This window comes from Arvicola amphibius, chromosome 12 (genome assembly GCF_903992535.2).
Source record: "Arvicola amphibius chromosome 12, mArvAmp1.2, whole genome shotgun sequence".
NCBI lineage: Eukaryota > Metazoa > Chordata > Mammalia > Rodentia > Cricetidae > Arvicola > Arvicola amphibius.
Window position 1 is genome coordinate 132079942 of NC_052058.2, and position 18763 is coordinate 132098704.

An 18763-nucleotide genomic window follows, 5' to 3' on the forward strand; every position below is an offset into this window, starting at 1 on the left:
CAAGTTTGTATGTATTTTCTACAGTGCATTTTCTGCAATGATTTTTAGGGGTTCCATGTTTGTGTTAGTTACTTGTGATGAATGTCACATAGAAAGTAACATTTCTTATCCTTTTAGCCCAGTATAAAATGTCATGGCTTGTTTATTTTCAGAGAGTACAATAAGGCCATATAATTGCTCTATAAAATATTGTCATGGAGTCCTATTGTTCTAGGTTTTACCGAGTACAGTCCAATGAAAACTAAGTAAAAACTATATTTCTAACTATTATACAATTTAAAATAAATAAATTTTCATTATCTCACTATAGACATTGAAATCATGATGCATAGTTATGGTTAACCTTGTCATCTCATATGTATATATTAAGCATAGTGTACTCATACGTATATACAATTACATTTCTGCCAAAAATAATTTATATGGTATAACTAGCTAGACAATCACTGATGCATATCGCTGACTGTGTCACTAGTACAAGGCTGAGTCTCCACTCACTAAATATCTCTCGCTAGTTAGAACTAGCAAGAGATATGAAGTGCAACGATCACTTCCTTAAGTGAATTGAAGCAATTTATGTAGTAAGTCTCATTTGTCTATTTCTATGACAAATATTTGATCTTAAAAGATAGTTATTTGCATAACAACTGCTCATGTTTCATGGTTGAGCCAGAATAGAGCAACCATAGCACAATTCCAAATTCTAAGTTGTCAAATGTGATAGACGTACTAATCACTATACGTATGGGCGTGTTTATGACCTCCAGTTGCAGCAAGGATTGTGTCCTTAGCCCTTATGAGATTCTCACTTATATTTTGTCTTTCCTGCACTACTTGTGTCCTAGAGATCAATTTCTCATTTGCCTTATGTTCCTTGATCTGCTTTGAGAGAGGCAGAGAGACTCTCTAAAAAATCATTTTAGAGATTTATTTATACAGTTTTGTTTATTCACAGAGCTTAGGTTTAAAGGAATCAAAATAGTCTTGATTTGTTTTAATAATTTTAATTTATTTGGATGTCTGTCTATCAATGCCACAAGTATGCAGGTGTTTGAGGAGTAAAGATTATATTGGATCCTCCTGGAACTTCAGTTGGTGTGAGCTCCCCAACATGGGTACAAGGAACCAAACTTGGGTCCTTCAGAAGAGTAGCAAGTCTTTTCATCTCTGAGCTATCTCTCTTGTGCTCAAATATGTTTTTGTTTGTTTGTTTGCTTGTTTCATATATATGTAGTAGAGAGTTTACCTAGTATGCATGAGACCATGTATATAGTCCTTAGCTTCATACACCTGGTAGTATGAACATATAATGTTTCATGTGCTTGTGTCTGCAGTAGCCTACATATGCGTATACATCTATTTTCTATGGCTCACAAAGAAGTATTGATAAATGGTGCCAATAAGGGTATTGTTGTGTAATAATGAAATACCATATGAAACAAAGGTGCTATGAGACTCATTGCATATTCTTTTGAATGATCATTCAGTTTTATCATATTAAGATTAAGACAAAATGTTGGTATCTGCCACTTCAAGCTGAGTAGATGGGAGGCTGAGAATTCAAGTGGAATTCTATAGAAAGAAAAAATCAGGAGAGGGTAATATTTCATGCTTGTAATTCTAGCACTTATGAGGTTAAATAAGGAGGATGTGTTCAAGTACAACATGACTGCTCAGTGTGTGTCTGTGAATACAAACCAATAAACAAACTGATAGGTTTCAGTTGATGTTTAAATGGTAATCAGTGACGTCAGACTGAAAATATTGATTTTTAATTAAGAGTACATGTTGCCCATTCACAGCACCTATCTTGGATAGTTTCCAATTGCTTATAACTCCAGTTGTAGGGTGATCCAACACCCTTCCCTGGCATTCATGGGTATTGAGCTGATGTAAACAAGCACATAGAAAGACAGACACATATACACAGAATTTGAAAAGTTTAAATAAATGTTGGGATCAGTGTATAGACAAATCTGTCATGCCTAGATATATTTATTCACTCTAAAGAAACTTTATATAATTCTTATATAATCATTCTTGATTTAAAAGAAAACACTATAAAAAGATGACCCATATAAGAACAAATTAATATTACAAATCATGTGTAAAGTTGAAAAACATACACAGAGCTGAATGGTGAAATCACTAACCAAAGTGTTTTGATAGTAAAAAAAAAAAATTAAAAAATTGCAAAATTACTACAAAGTTGACAAACTAATCAAGATTATTTTCCATTTTACTTTAATTACTTATTAGAGACTATTCTTATATGTCTCAGGCTGACCTTCAATGAGTTATGTAGCAAAGGATAGCCATTTCACTTTGTGATTCCCCTGCCCCAACTTTAGGAGGATTCTGGAATTGCAGTCATGTATTACAGCGCCAGGTCATGTGGTTCTGAGGCTCCAACTCAGAGATTCCTGTGGCTCGACAATGACTCTATCAACTGAACTGCTACATCCCTAGCTAAAGGTAAACTTTTATATTTTCATCATTTAGAGCCTGGCATCATAGCCAATTCCCATATTCCCAGTACTCCAGGAGTTGATTTAGGAGGATTACAAGAATGCAAGACCATCTTAAACTATACAACACACATGGTATGGTGACTTCCACCTTCAAACCCAGTGTTCAGGATGTTGAGGCTAAAGAAGCATTGAGAATTCAAAGACAGTCTGAAATACATATTGAGTTCCAGTTTAGGCTGGGATACAGAGTCAGAATATGAATAAAATCGCAATACTAAAAAACTACATAAAATTGTAACAATTTGGGTACTCTTTTGGATGTTGTATATGTCAGTCAACAGCTTTATGGCTACATTCTTTGTCATAATATGTGCTATTTTGCTTTCATTTTTTTTACAGCTTTACTGTTTTCAATATAAGAAACAAGACTTTAAGCTGAGGAATTTTGGTTAATGCTTACAAGTTCAAATACAGGGAAGCTTATTCAGTTCCATTTTTGATTTAATAGGCTAGGTTACATCCAGAAAACCTCTGAAAAATGTCATGCTTTTATATACTTTATAGCCTGTTGCTTTCATTTCAATCTAAATCAGAGTATATATTTTTGTAGACTTTCTTCTTTGAAAGACCTCACAAGTGTCACTGCATTTGTTGTATTATTTATAAACTTTTGTCTAATATTATATTCAATTTAATATGTTTATAATAGTTGTCTATATGAGGTAGCATATATACGATTTGAATTTCATTAAACATACAAAAGATCAGATTGTGAAGTGATTGTCGGACTTAATAGAAATAAGTTTTCCTAAATTTTGATTCCGTTTTTTACATGAGCATCATATGAATTTTGACTTATTTTATTTGTCTATTATTTCCCTAAAATGCGGTTTGTGTCTAATCCAGGAATAGCGTTGCACAACTTTCATCCCTAGCTCCTCACAACTCAACACAGGGAGGCTGAAGGCCTGAGGCCAGCTTGGCAACTCTGAGACCTCTTCTCCACATCTCAACAACAAAAAAGGTGATATTATAATCTTTTATCTGTATACTCAGTAAATTTAAATTTTTTTAAGTCTCACTAAATGTTTCAGAATGTATCAGTGGTGGATGGATAGAGGAAAACTGGGAAGCAGATAACAAAGAGCTGAAAGATGTACAAACATATCTCAAAAAGATAATGAGATGTAGCTGCTGTGTGTTGCACAGGGGAGTTATGTTTTAAGTTTAACTTACTGTGCTTAAGCCAGTAAAAGTAAAATTTAAGGCAAGCAGTGGTGGTGCACTCCTTTAATCCCAGCAATCAGGGAGACAGAGGCAGGCCAATCTCTGTGAATTTATGGCTAGCCTGGTGTACAGAGCAAGTTCCAGGACATCCCTGGATACACAGAGAAACCCTGTCAAAGAAATTAATCTACCATTTTTTTCAAGTTAGCCTCAAGCAGATTGATAGGAGAAAGGGAAAAATAGCAAATTCTTTGCCAAAATATTCTACCATGGCCCCTAGCCATGTTGCCAGCATTATTCCCCCACAAAACTTTCTGATAGGACTCCAGAGTCCACATAACCTTCTGAACTATCATCTTCTAAACTTCAAGTAGGAGGTACACCTTGCTTTCACCACTCAATGACTGTCCATCAAATTCTCCCACATTCTTCCAAAACAAAACAGTGCAATACCTCAGCCCCGGTGCCCACTTCTGTCTTAGCTGCAATTTAGTTGCTATGACAAAACATCGCAAGCAAGGAGAGTTTTCAAAGAAGCTGTTCCCTGGAGTCTTAATGTTTCAGAGGGTAAGCCCACGGCCATCACGGCAGCAGGCAGTGACTTTTACTCAAAACACTGCACTTTGTATCAGCTAAGGTTGCAAAGGAAACATTTAGGCATTCGGAGACAATAGATATGTATTTTGTTTTTGTTTTTCTCAGAGCCAGGGATTCCTCTATGCATCCTGGAAAATATTTCCTTAGAATATTAATGAATATAGTACATATTTTAACCTATTAGTTGCTAATATATAACTAAGAACTTATATAGGAAATGTTAGGTCCAAAGATTAGAAATTGATTAAATAGTATAGAAACTATTTATAATAAGAAATAAAAGAAGGAAATGAAAATAATCATTTTTAAGATTTATGTATTAGGTAGTTTTTGCCTTCAGGTATGCAGGCATGCCAGAAGAGGTCACCAGATCTCATTATACATGGATATGAGCCAACCTGTGGCTGCAGGGAATTGGACTCTGGACTTTTGGAAGAGCAGTCAGTGCTGTTAACTTCCGAGTCATCCATCTCTCTAGCCCTGATAACAATTATTTATATGGAGTACTTTTTATTGCCTTCAGAATTAGAAGCAGTTTTTATGGAGTTCTCATAAAACCTCTTGAGAATGATTTCTATCTGCTGGAAACCACATAACCTGTTATTCATTTTACTTAAAACATACAATTTTGTGCTTTCCCAGGTGGTGACCATCTTGACAAATATACCAAAAGTACCTTCTTAAAAGGCTTTATCTACAGGATCTCCCAAGGACAGTTATTAAATTGATTGCTTCTGGAGCCCCTTATCATCTCACAACTTGTACAGGAGACTTCAATGGAATAGAAATGACCTGCTTTTGGCAAGTAACTTACTGGAAAGTTCAGTTCTTTTGTTTTCAGTACATCTTGTATTTTCATATTGTATGTTACCTGTATTCTCATTCATATTTCACTTTTTGAACAGAAGAGACTTCTGTGTGGGGGTTGTACAATTAATGTGCACAGATATATTTTATGATACTTCAGATGGTAACAAGGTTGTCTGACTAATTGAGTTTACCTGCATACCAGTTTTGTTATCATTTGTGAGACGGTTTCCTCCTCCTTTAAACAAGAAATGCAGATTTTAGGCAGGCCCCAAGAAGATTCTCTTACACACTGTGTTCTCTAGAGGAGGTCCTCTGACTGCCGCTTTTCTGACATTAATGACCTGTGTCTCGGGCAGAAATACAAGTTTCTGTGGTTTGCCTTTTCTTCAATACCCCAACTGCAGACATCAATGCCATTGAAACTATGAATATATAGAGAAATGTAAGCCTTGCACTGACGAGGTGAGACATGGGGCTGCTATCTTGTAGATTGTGTGGCATCATCATTTTATTGGTATCGCCCATGTCCTTTTAGGTCACTGTATCAAAGACATTTGAGTTATTACACTTGTTCCTGCTTAACCTAAGGAAAGTTAATATACAGTACTTTTTTTAAAAAAAAATATTAGTTGTTTACTTCTAGACCATAAGTCATGCTGTTCATTGGGGTATTACTATCTGCATTTCTCAATGTCTTTCAATAGTTGTTAAGAGTAAGAATATTTGCTAAGAGTTTTTAAAGTGTGTGCACATGTATATCTTCATGTGAGTATGTTCATGTTAGGTATCTGCAGAGATCAGAAATGAAAGCAGTCCCCCTAAATTTGGAGTTAGAGGTGAGCCATGATTGCTCAACCCCCAGATATTTTAAGATTATTTACTAATCCCTTTCTTTGAATGGAAGTTGGTGTGATTTACCAGCACATTGTTTACTAGGGGCCAGTAACATGTCTCCCTGGAAAAAGAGATTTCCATCAAAGCCCCGATGTATCTCTGGAAGCCAGGTGGGAAAGAATATAACAGAGAACAGGATACTTAGTGGATTTTTTTAATCTCATAAATTTGGAGTACAACTCAAGTCTTCTTACTTATTATATTATGATGTTTTAGCTGGTTTCTGTCCTCTTCTGTGTTTTTAAAAATAAGGCCCATTAGTTTACATGCAGTGGAATCCCCTTTTTTAATAGCAAAGTTAAATTAATGAATTTAGTTAATCATGCTAACGTTTATTTCTCTTGTTCAGACTCAGTGACAGTACATGAAACAGGAGAAAATAAAACAGTTTATCAGTTTGTGTTAGGGATTACAAAACTTTTTCTGTAAGCCTCCAGATTTATAGATCCTATTGTTGCAACCAGGAATCTGTTCTTGCGGTATGATAGTACCCGGGGCTATTCTTAAACTGCACCCTGGTAAATAGTTGCGGGTGAACAAACCCTGGGCCATATTTGAACTCTATCAGATGATTTTTGATCACTTGGTGTACTGTATAGTTCATTCAGAGGATCTTTGATAGATTTTGAAACAGAAGATACACAATGCTTTTGCTTGTACTAGATTCTAAATCATCTACATCAGCAGTTCTCAAGCTGTGGCTTGTGACCCCTTTGGTATTCAACATTTTTTTAACAGGGGTTACCTAAGACTATTGAAAACAGCTATTTATTTTAAAATTCTAACAGTAGCCAAATTGCAGATATGAATTAGCAACAAAAAATAATTTTATGATTGGGAGGATACCATAGCATGAGTAACTGCATTAAAGAGTCACATCATTAGGAAGGTTGAGAAGCACTGAGCTACATATTCAAATATATAGTTGCATTTGTTGTTGAATGAAATACTTAAGGCTTTTGTACTTGGCCCTTAATATTTTTTTTGCAATTTTTAAAGTTAGGTGTTTTAGTACATTGAAATATCACCATCAACAATGATTAAAGCATTCTATGGTCGTTCATTCTTGATATTCGATCCCCATTCCACAGCTGTGATGAGTTAAGCCTTCATAATATATATGGTACTTAGTAGCTTTATTATGTTTATGTAAATTGTATGCGGAGTTTGTAGATGTATGATCTTTGTATTAACGCTTGTAAACTTTCTGTTTAATATAGCACAGAGTTATTTCCAAACCAGCAGTTTAAGTTTGCAAAAACATGCTTTGCTGCTACGTGTGATATTGTTGATGAGACTGTATATAATTGTATAACTATGAAGATATATTTGGTTCCTAATAATTTTCTAGGTGTGATAATATTATATCATCTTCTATGGTTTCTGTCAATTGCTCTGTGAAATTGTTCTTAAAGGTTATCTGGCTAAGCCAGAGAAGAGGTTTCATGACAGTGCTAATTTTCATAAACGTGTTTACTATGTTTCAAAAACATTTAAATCATAGTCAATCTAGTCAGTGAAATCATGTTTTTAAAAGCTAAGCCTACTTTAAATGTTAAGTGGCCAAGATCTTACGAAATGTAAGATGTTACCTTTTTTTTAGATGTAGAAAACTCTAAATGTCTCCAAATTTTCCACTTCCTCATAAATCCCTTAAGTAAATGCTATGGTAATGAGTTTTTTCTTTCTCTTTTGTTTTGATAAAAAATTTTGGGCTGTATGCTCTTTATCTATCTGCTTTTCTCTCACTCATCCTTTCCTTTTCCTTCCCTTTTCTCTCATCTTATTTCTGTTTATATGTCATGTAGTTTTCTGAGCTACATATTAGCTGCAGATATGATCTCCTAATTGTCCAATAGGACAATTCCTGCATGTACATTATAAAAATGTTTGTATGTTCCTTTAAACCTGACTTAAAATATAAGAACTTGTCTGACTCTAATGTGTTAGTTTTGCTTTATCATATTGGATTGTATTATACTATATAATACTAATTATATTATTATATTAATTATATCAAAAAACTTAGTTTAAAGTTAACTAAATTCTAAAAATAAATAAATAAAATTGATAAAACTAATTAAATTATATATGTATATATATACACACATATATATGTATATATGTTGCTTTAAGACAAGATCTCACTATGTAGATCAGATTGCCCTTGTATTCACAGATCTCCACTGAGCATGCTCTGCTTCTATATTGCTGGATTTAGAGGCTTTCATCACCAAACCTAGTTGGGCCATTTCTTTAAATTAGAAGGTTTTTTGAGTCTGTTTATATTACTTTTTATTTAGTTGTTTTTGTTTGTTTTGCTTCTTTCAGTTTTTGTTCTTTTTTTGAGACAAGGTTTCTCTGTGCAGCCTTGGTTGTCCTGGAGCACTCTTGGTAGACCAGGCTAGCCCAGAACTCACAGAGATCCATCTGCCTTTGCCTCTGGAGTCCTGGGATTAAAGGTGTGTGTGCCCATTACCCAGCCATTACTATTTCTATCTCCTCGTTTATTTTCAGTTTCTTAACCTATTGATCTCTTCTTAGTTTAACTTTGGTGGTTTGGAGAAATCTAGAAATTCACCCAATTGTTTTAGAGTTTCTAACATAATAAAATATATGGGGTTTTTGGTTCTGCTGTTTTTATTTTTCTGTTTAGATTTTTTTTAAATTTTATACATTAGCCGCAGTTCCCTCTCCTTCCACTTTTCCTACCCCACCTCTGCCATCCACTCCTCAAAGGAAATAAGGCCTCACTTCGGGAGTCAACAATGTCTGGTATACCAGGTTGAGGCAGGACCAAGCCTCTACTCCCCACCCCCTATCAATTCTGAGCAAAGAATCCTACAATAGGGAATCCTATAAAAGGATCCAAAAAGCCAGTTCATGAACCCAAAATAAGATGTAGTCTCATTGCCAGCCCCCCCAACAGATTAAGACATATAACTGTTACCCACATTCAGAGGGCTTAGTTCGGTCTTTGCAGGATCCATAGTGTCAGTACAGAGTCCATGAGCTCCCACTAGCCTGGGTCAGCTGTCTCTATGAGTTTCCCAATCATGATCTTAACCCCTCTTGCTCATATAATCCCTCCTCTCTCTCTTCAAATAAGTTTCAGGTGTTCAGCTCAGTGCTTGGCTGTGGGTCACTGCATCTGCTTCCATTAGTTACTGGACATGGGTTCTATGATGACAACTAGGGTAGTCACTAATCTGATAATAGGAGAAGGCCCGTTTAGGTCCCCTCTCCACTTTTGCTGGGCATCTTAGTCGGGATTATCCTTGTGGATACCACATGTTTTTCAAGTATTCTCTTATAGTATTCTAAATTTCTTTGGTGCTCATTATGCTTCCCTGTTCATCTTTGATTCTAGTTATTTGAATCTTCACCTTTCTTCTTTTGCTTAATTTGGAAAAGAGTCCATCAAATTTGCCCGTCTTTTTGGCTCATACATTCATTGGTTCTTTATACTTTTATTCTATTAATTAATTTCTTCTCTTTATTATTTCCTTCCTGCAAACTACTAAATTTATGTTTGGTTTGTTCTTCTATTTCCAAATTCTTGAACTATGTCCTTAAGTCATTTATCTGTGCTGTTCTGCTCTGCTTTTTTGGTTTGTTTGTTTTGTTTTGTTGATAGTTGGTCTTACTATAATAGCCCCCGACTGTCTGGAACTCACTATTTGAGGGATGGTTATCTTTGAACTTACAGAAGTCAACTCTGTAACCTTTTTAATGTAGGGTCAAAAAAATATAAAATGTAAATAATCATACCTAAATTAGAGTTAGGAAGGAATTAAAAGTGTGGAGATATTCTTGCTAATTGAGTCAGGAAGTGGTGAGCCATGTGTCCCAAAAGAAATGGTAGTGTGTTGGTCCCTCTTTGTGGTTTAGAAATGAGTGGTTATTTTTCAATATATCAAGATTCATACCATGTAATATATGACTCATGTGTCTGACCTCTCTATTTTGTTTTTTAAAGTTTATTTTTTGAAGTCTAAAAATTATGAGCTCCTATTGGCAGATATAGTAGTCATTTCAACCTGGAAAAATGAACCCACATATTCTGCCTCTTATCCCTTTTCCTTTGCATTTGTTTTCTAACAAATGTGTTATTCTAGCCTGTTTTATACATCTATATTTTATTTTTTTTCTCTCTAAGAATACTCTGTAGTGAGGCTATGCACAGGACATTGGGAAGACAATGCAGTATCAAAAAACAATGCTTTGAAATCTTTAGAGTGAGTGCTGTTTCAACCTCCATGCTTACCTTCAGATAAACCATTCATCCATCACTTAATGCTATGTGTTTATTGCTGTCTTTGTTCCAAGTTGTTTTAAAATTTACTTGTACTTTTAATTGTGTTTATATATGTGTGTCTATGTGTGGGCATGTAGGTGTGAGTGAAGGTACCTATATAGACAAGAAGAGGGTATTGAGTCCCCTGAAGCTGAAGTACAGGTAGTCTGAACTAGCCAACAAGGGCATGAAGAACTGATATCAGGTCCTCTAAAAGAAACATCTGTTCTCTCACTCACTGACACATCTCTCCAGCCCTGAATTGAGTTTTTAAACTTACTGATCTAGGTATCTCATGCACCAAGGGCATTTCCTGAAGAAACTTTGTTTTCATTTTTGTGAACCAGTTCGCTTATTTAGTATTGGAATTCAAATAGTACTAAAAAATATCTACTGATTAATGGAAGATTAGAATATATTTAGGTGGTTATCGTGGCACACACCTTTAAAGCCAGCACTCCAGAGGCAGGCAGATCTCTGTGAAAATGAGGCCAGCCTGCTCTACACAATAAGTTCCAGAACACCTGGGTCCTTTGAATCAAGAGAATTTGGCTTAAAAAAATCAGAAAACATATGTTTAAAAATTTTAGATACCATGTGATAAAGGAAAAGAGTTTTTGTTTTTAGAAAATATAAGAAATGGTTCTATTGGAGATTTTTAAGATGCTAGAAAGAAGTAGAATATGACCAAATTAGTATAGTGACACCTACGTTTTTCATTGTCTATTGCCTTCTCATAAACTATTCTGATTAAAATTAGCATTTTTCCTGATGTTACTATCTTTGAAAAATTTAATGCTTTCAGTTATTTTGAGCAGGATCAGATTTACCAAAATTATTCCTGCTTCTTCATGAGTATCTTTATGGATAATATTTTATGGGATACTATGCATATGCTTCCTATATCTAGTATAGAAGATCTGGTTTGGGGACATTTTACTGGAGTGGTGTATTTGGGTGAGAGCCGTTGAATGGCACTGAGATATGTAATACAGGTAAGATCTAGATGCCTTAACATAAAAGTCTGTTTGTTTTTAGTTGTCTTTGTTTTCACTTCTTATTTCAAATTTTAAACATTTGTGTTTATATATTTATCAATGCAGTTTTAGTTCACTTTATGTTTAGTGTTTTGTCCATTACCCAAAATAAATACAATGAGCCTCTACTTGACACGGATTATTTTCTTACTGCTCCCTAACCTTACAATTTCCAAAGAAAAGAGTTTGGTTAAGGTTTATTAAATAAACACAATTGTGCAAGGCAGAGTGCAAATAGCTTTTCAACAATGCTGTAATACAGACTTTGATTTTGATAGAAATGCAGTGTAACTAAAGGTATGTAGTAATTAATTACAAACAATTGACAGAGTTACAAAGAACATGTAAGATGTGATGATTATTTCTCTGGAGTCTAGTTTTATTTAGTGAACTGTTGTATAGTTCTGATTCATTTAGAACTCTGTCTTATGACTCATCTAAACCTTTTCAGAGAATTGAGCATGTCATCACAGAGGACAGTTGGGTTTTCCTTCAGATGTCTTGGTATTGTCAGAGAAATGTTTCGGGGATGTTAAGAACTATTTGACTAATGTCAAAGGGTATTGCTGCTTCCACTGATGCTAACTTTTAAAACAGTTTTAAGAAATCTGAATGGCTAGTTTTGGAAATCAGGTCTTACTCAAAACTTCAGCATTTGTTCTAACATTTTCCAATTTGTGCACTTATTTAAATATTCATTTATCATTTCTGGAAAAAACTAATGTATTGCAGTGTTTCAAGATATTTAATTCATCTTTACTGTCACTCACACTGTCTCTCTCTTTTATTGAATACACACTGGTCCTGTCACTCTATAGCCAACTGGAAATTCCTCATTCTTCCTCCCAACTGCTGGGTTACAGATTTGCATCACCATGCTTGCCTCTAAATTTTACTTATTTATTTATTTGGTTTAATTATGTTTAGTTTTATTTATTATTGGTTTATTTTTGTTTTGGAGGACTGTATTTCACTGTGTAGATCTGGCTGACTTGGAAATCTCTGTGTAGATCAAGCTGATATGAAACTCACAAAGATCTGCCTGCCTCTGCCTCCAAATATGAGGATTACAAGTAAGGACACAAACCATCTCTCTTTTCTTTCAATATTCCTTTCTTAGTAGACCATTGAAAGGTGAACATAGGATTATGGCTAGTGTCTGTATAGCACTTTAGTAGGAATTTCTGCTTTTAGAACTCTGTTGATATTGATTGAAACTCTGAAAATATTTGAATAATTATGTTCATCATGATGACATTTTCCTCCATCTTAAGACTTTCTAGTATTCTTGCTATTGCAAAATCCTCATTCACATTGTGTTCCTTCATGTGATTTTTCTTCGTATCATTTGGGTGATAAAATTCTTGGTGGTTGAGGATGATCCTTGGACATGAGTCCATGCTTATGTAGATTTTGTGGAGAACAGAAAGCCAATGTCATAATTTCTGTGTCTGAGTTGTTGGTATAGCATATGATTGTAAGAGACGTTTTAGATAGTAAGCATCTTTCTTTTTATTTAAGGTGTTCTTTTCACCTCTGTTGTAATACTCTCACTTGTCTACTTCTGTTAAAATAATATAGGGAAGGGAGATTATAATGTATACTATTTCTAAGATATAGCAATTGTATTTATATCATTTTTAGGATAAATTACAATTAATAAATATTTGAATCAAACATGCAACTGTGGAGACAAAGGTGTTCATACTAGAAACAGCCTGATATTAGAAATACTGGAAATAATCATTTTATAGTTACTGTTATATTTTAGAATTTATCGTTGAGAATATATGTCTGCCTGTCTGCAGGTAGTTATGGCATATGCCTTTCATTCCAGCACTCGCGACTCAGAGGCAGGCAGATCTCTGAGTTCAAGGCCAGCCTGATCTACAATGTAATTTCCAGAGCAACCAGCATTACACAAAGAAAACCTGTCTGGAAAAAACCCAAATCAAACGAAACAAAATAAGCAAACATAAAACTAAAACCAACAAAACAACTATAAACAAAAAACCTTAAGTATTTCAGAGGATTGTATGTATGTATAATAACAATGAATGACAAAAGAGTTTATGGATATTGAAAATAGCAAAGGAGGTTTGTGGAAAGACCTTTGAAAGGAAGGAGTAAATGATGTAATTATACTATAATCTCAAAATATTAGTAAAAGAAGTTAAAGGAAGAAGTGCAAAGCCAATCTTCCCAGGTTAGCTGACATTGACAACAGTGTCTGCGTGATCATGACTTAGAATAAAGCTCAGGAACTATGGACCATTACCACATGCCAGCGGGCACCAAAACACCATATTAATATGTGTAGACTATTTAAATCAAACTAGAGTTGCCTTGCTATCCATACCTATCATACTTTCAAATATCCATGCACAGTTTTAATTACATGGAGTTATGCTTGAGAATTTTTTAAGCCAGACCAGAAAAAGGTTTAATTGTAATAATAGAGTTATTTTGAAACTGGGTCTCCTGTTATCTCAGGGCAGGTTCAAATCCACTGTGAGCTATGGGTAACTTTGAACTTCTAATCATCCTGGATAAACGTCCTTCATATTCAGTTTTAACATTTTAGGTTATAAAGGTTTTATACTTACTAAACTAGCTTTTTTGTACTGGGAAAGCAGTGATAGTCATTGTATAGTATTTTATTTATATTCATTTATTTATATTATTTCAAAGCAAGATTTCTTTACGTTGTCCTGGAACTAGTTCTGTAGACCAAGCTGCTCACAAACTCACAGAGATCCACTTGCTTCTGCCTCCCAGGTGCTGGGGTCAAAGGTGTGTGTGCCAGCACCACTTAGCCTTATGTAGCATGTCATAACTGTTTAAATAAAATTTTATTTCCATCTGTAGTCTGAGGCCATATATCTACTAATCATTTACTAGAGCATTGAATAAGTTAGACCCTAAAAATGGTATTAATTCAACCTCATGGTGAAATATATGAGAATCACTTCTCCATTTTATTTTTATAAGAACCACTTTCAGTTCCTTTATCAGGAAAGTCTCACTTGTAAGAGTAACACATTTGAGGATGCATACTACCACACGCATAGTTAGCATAATGCAGGAAACTATACAAGTAAAAGCCTTCCTTTAGTTATAGCTGCTAATTAGCTTTCATAAGTGCAACTACTCCATGTTTTAGTGGGCATTAGCTTCTTTTTTTAAACTATTAATCAAATTAATATATAAGTATTATTTCTCAGCATCATTGGTTTCACCTGTGTGCCTTGAAGAGTGACTAAAGCACATTGATTATAGCAAAATTACTACAGATAAAGCTGGTTTAGCCATTTAAAATTAGAGTCAATAATGTACGTAGCAAATGGATCATATTTATTTATTTATATTTTGTTTTCTAAATTTCTGCATCTCTGTGTTGTCTGGCTCTAAAGGTTAGGATAGGAGAGAAAGAAAGAATCTTGAATCGAGAATGCATTGACTTCAAATTAATTGTAACTAATTCTTATTTTGCCTTCAGTTACTTATTCAAAGTATACTTGGTGTATATATTTTCTGAAAGGCTCACCTAAATCAATTGGGAAACATCATGAGTAAGTGGAAAAGCACATGAATGGTTCATAAAGGAAGTGTAATGGATGGCCACAAACATAAAATACATTCAATTAAGCCAGTCTTTATTACTAAATGATCAACTTTGAAAAAAAATTGAATCTGAAGCATAAAGGATATGTTGAGAAATGGTTTTCCCCTTTCACCTATTAGATTCCCAGAAATACTTAGAAATGAAATTTGAAACAATTTAAATTCCTGATAATGTTTAAAACATTATTTATGGTAGACATATATGATGAAAATTAGCACATTTTGCTCACCAATTTCATTTTTAGATAATTACTTATAGCTTGTAATTAGAAGTGTAAAATTTATGTAATAGTAAATATTCATCATACCCAATAATTATGTTTGTAATTATTAGCTTACTTGTCATTAATCATAGTTCATTTATCTAACTGGAATATGTTCAGGCATTATGATAATGTATCAAATTAACTGATAAAAATCCCAATTTGAAAAGTTCATTTTGCTGAGTACCAGTTATGTCTGAAACATTGATGTATTTCTTTATATCAAATGTTATCTGCATATATTTTTTGTTGTGGCCAATAAATCTTATAGCAGCGATATTTAAAAATATCCATAGTGATTTCTGGTCATTATTTTGTTCTTACATTTAAATGGGTATGTGATTGTTATTTATGTAATTTCCTAAATTCTAAATATATGTATTTATATAAAACACATTAATTATTGTATTTTTGTATAGAAAGAGCACCAGTGAGATGGTTTAGTATAGATAAAGCCAAATGTTACTAAGACTGACAACCTGAGTCTGGTTTGTCACAAACACACACATACACACAAGCACACACACACACACACACACACACACACACACAGAATAACATTTTTAATATACTTTATTTTATTTTTTTTAAAAGAAAACAAACCATCTTCTTTCATTTTCCATACCAATCCCAGTTCCCACTCCCTCCCCTCCTCCCACTCCCTCCACCTCTATCCCCACCCCACTCCCATCCACTCCTCAGAGAGGGTGAGGCACATTGCTTTGGGGAAGGTCCAAGGCTCTCTCTAGTATATCTAGGCTGAGCAAGGTATCTATCCAAAGAGAATGGTTTCCAAAAAGCCAGTACAAGCAGTAGGGATAAATTCTGGTGCCATTGCCAGTAGCCCCACAGTCTGCTCTAGCCATACAAATGTCATCCACATTCATAGAGTCTAGTTTGGCCCTATGCTGGTTCCTTCCCATTCAGGCTAGTGTTGGTGAGCTCCTATTAGTTCAGGTAGACTGTTTCAGTGGGTGTACCCATCATGGTCTTGACCTTTTTGTTCATATTCCATTCCTCCCATCTCCAACTGGACTTTGGAAGCTCAGTCCAGTGCTCCACCGTGGGTCTCTGCCTTTGTTTTAATCAGTTGCTGAATGAAGGTTCTATGGTGACACGTAAGATAGTCATCAATCTGACTACCAGGCAAGGCGAGTTCAGGCACCCTCTCATCTATTGCATAGGGTCTTAGCTGGCGTATCCATTGTGGATTTCTGGGACTTTCTCTAGAGCCAGGTTTCTTGCTAGCCACATAATGACTCCCTTAATCAAAATATCTTTTTCCTTGCTCTCATCTCTTTCCTTCCTCCATCTCATCTATCCTGCTCCTTCAAGTTCTCCTGCCCCTTCCCTTCTCCCCTCCTCCTCTTCTTCCCTTTCTTCTACTCCTCCTGTATGCTCCCAATTTTGTCAGGCAATTTTATTTATTTCACCTTTTGGGGTGGATCTATATATGTTTCCTTTAGAGTTCACCTTGTTACTTAGCTTCTCTAGGATCATGAATTATAGGCTTGTTATCATTTGCTTTACAGCTAGTATCCACTTATGAGTGAGTACATACTATGTCCATCTTTCTGGGTCTGGGTTACCTCACACAGTGTGGGTTGTTTTTGTTTTTTCCATTTGCATGCAAATTTCAAGATGTCATTGTTTCTTACTGCTGAGTAATACCCCACTATATAAATGTGCCACATTTTCTTTATCCATTCTTCAGTTCAGAGGCATCTAGGTTGTTCCCAGATTCTGGCTATTACAAATAATGCTACTATAAACATAGTTGAACAAATGTGCTTGTAATATGATTGAGCATCCTTTGGAAATATGACCAATAGTGGTATTGCTGGGTCCTGAGGTAGGTTGATTCCCAGTTTTTGAAGAAACTGCCATACTGATTTCCAAAGTGACTGTACAAGTTTGCATTCCCACCAGTAATGGAGGAGTGTTCCCCTTACTCTACATCCTCTCCAGCATAAGCTATCATTGGTGTTTTTGATCTTAGTCATTCTGACTGGTATAAGATGGTATCTCAGTTTGTTTTGATATGCATTACTTGATGACTAATGATGTTGAACATTTTCTTAAGTGTTTTTTAACTATTTGAGATTCTTCTGTTGAGAATTCTCAGTTTACATCTGTACCCAATTTTTAATTGTATTATTTGGGATTTTGATGTCTAATTTCTTGAGTTCTTTATATAATTTGAAGATTAGATCTCTGTCTGATGTTAGGTTGGTGAAGGCCTTTTCCCATTCAGTAGGCTGCCTTTTTATCTTATTGACTGTGTCCTTTGCTTTATAGAAGCTTCTCAGTTTCAGGAGGTCCCATTTATTCATTGTTGCCCTCAGTGTCTGTGCTACTAAGGTTATTTATATGTAGGAAGTGGTCTTTTGTGCCCATGCATTGAAAGCAACTTCCCACTTTTTCTTCTCTCAGGTTCAGTGTTGTCAGATTTATATTGAGGTTTTTAATCAGTTTGGACTTGAGTTTTGTGCATGGGGATAGATATGGATATATTTTTATTTTTATACATGTTGACATCCATTTATGCCAGCCCCATTTGTTGAAGATGCATTCTTCTTTCAACTGTATAATTTTACCTTCTTTGTCAAAAGTCAGGTGTTCATAGGTGTGTGAATTAATATCTAGGTCTTCAATTTGATTCCATTGGTCAACCTGTCTGTTTTTATGCTGATACGAAGTTGTCTTCATTACTGTAGCTCTATAATAGAGCTTGACATCAGGGTTTGTGATGCTTTCAGAACTTCCTTTATTGTGCAAATTTGTTTTGTCTATCCTGGGTTTTTTCTCCCCATATGAAGTTGAGTATTGTTCTTTCAAGCTCTATAAAGGATTATGTTGGAATTTTCATGAGGATTGCATCAAATCTGTAGATTGCTTTTGGTAGAATTGACATTTTTATTATGTTGATTCTATCTATCCAAGAACACAGAAAATCTTTCCATTTTTCTGGTATCTTTTTCAATGTTTTTCTTCAAAGACTTAAAGTTCTTGTCAAACAGGCCTTTTATTTCTTTTGTTAATGTTATCTTAAGATATTTTATGTTGTTTGTAGCTATTCTGAAGGGTGATATTTCTCTGATTTCTTTATCAGCTTCTTTATCATTTTTTAAACAGGGAGGCTACTGATTTTTTTAAGTTCCCTGGATATGTTAGGACCACCAAAATGGTTTCAAACAAGAAACTGACAAGAAAAGGCGTGAGAGTCCTGGATATGCAAATACCAGGGCCATTCACTTTCTGAGGGAGTTAAATTGTGGCAATACCTGGGCTCCATGCATGCTTTGTCTGCAGTTTGGTGGTTAGGGAAAGAAGTTCTCAGTGATAGGAGGATAGGTGTAGAGAAATACAGAAAAAGACAGAGAGGAGTAACGAGACAGAGAAAGAGAAAGTGAAGTTGTTTCCCATTGACTTAGAAAATATGTGACACATTTCTGGGAAGGAGGAAGAGAAATGTGTAACAGGTTGAGATTCTGCCCCACAGTTTTGAAGCTAGAATGAAAGTGAATATTTTAGAAGGGAACC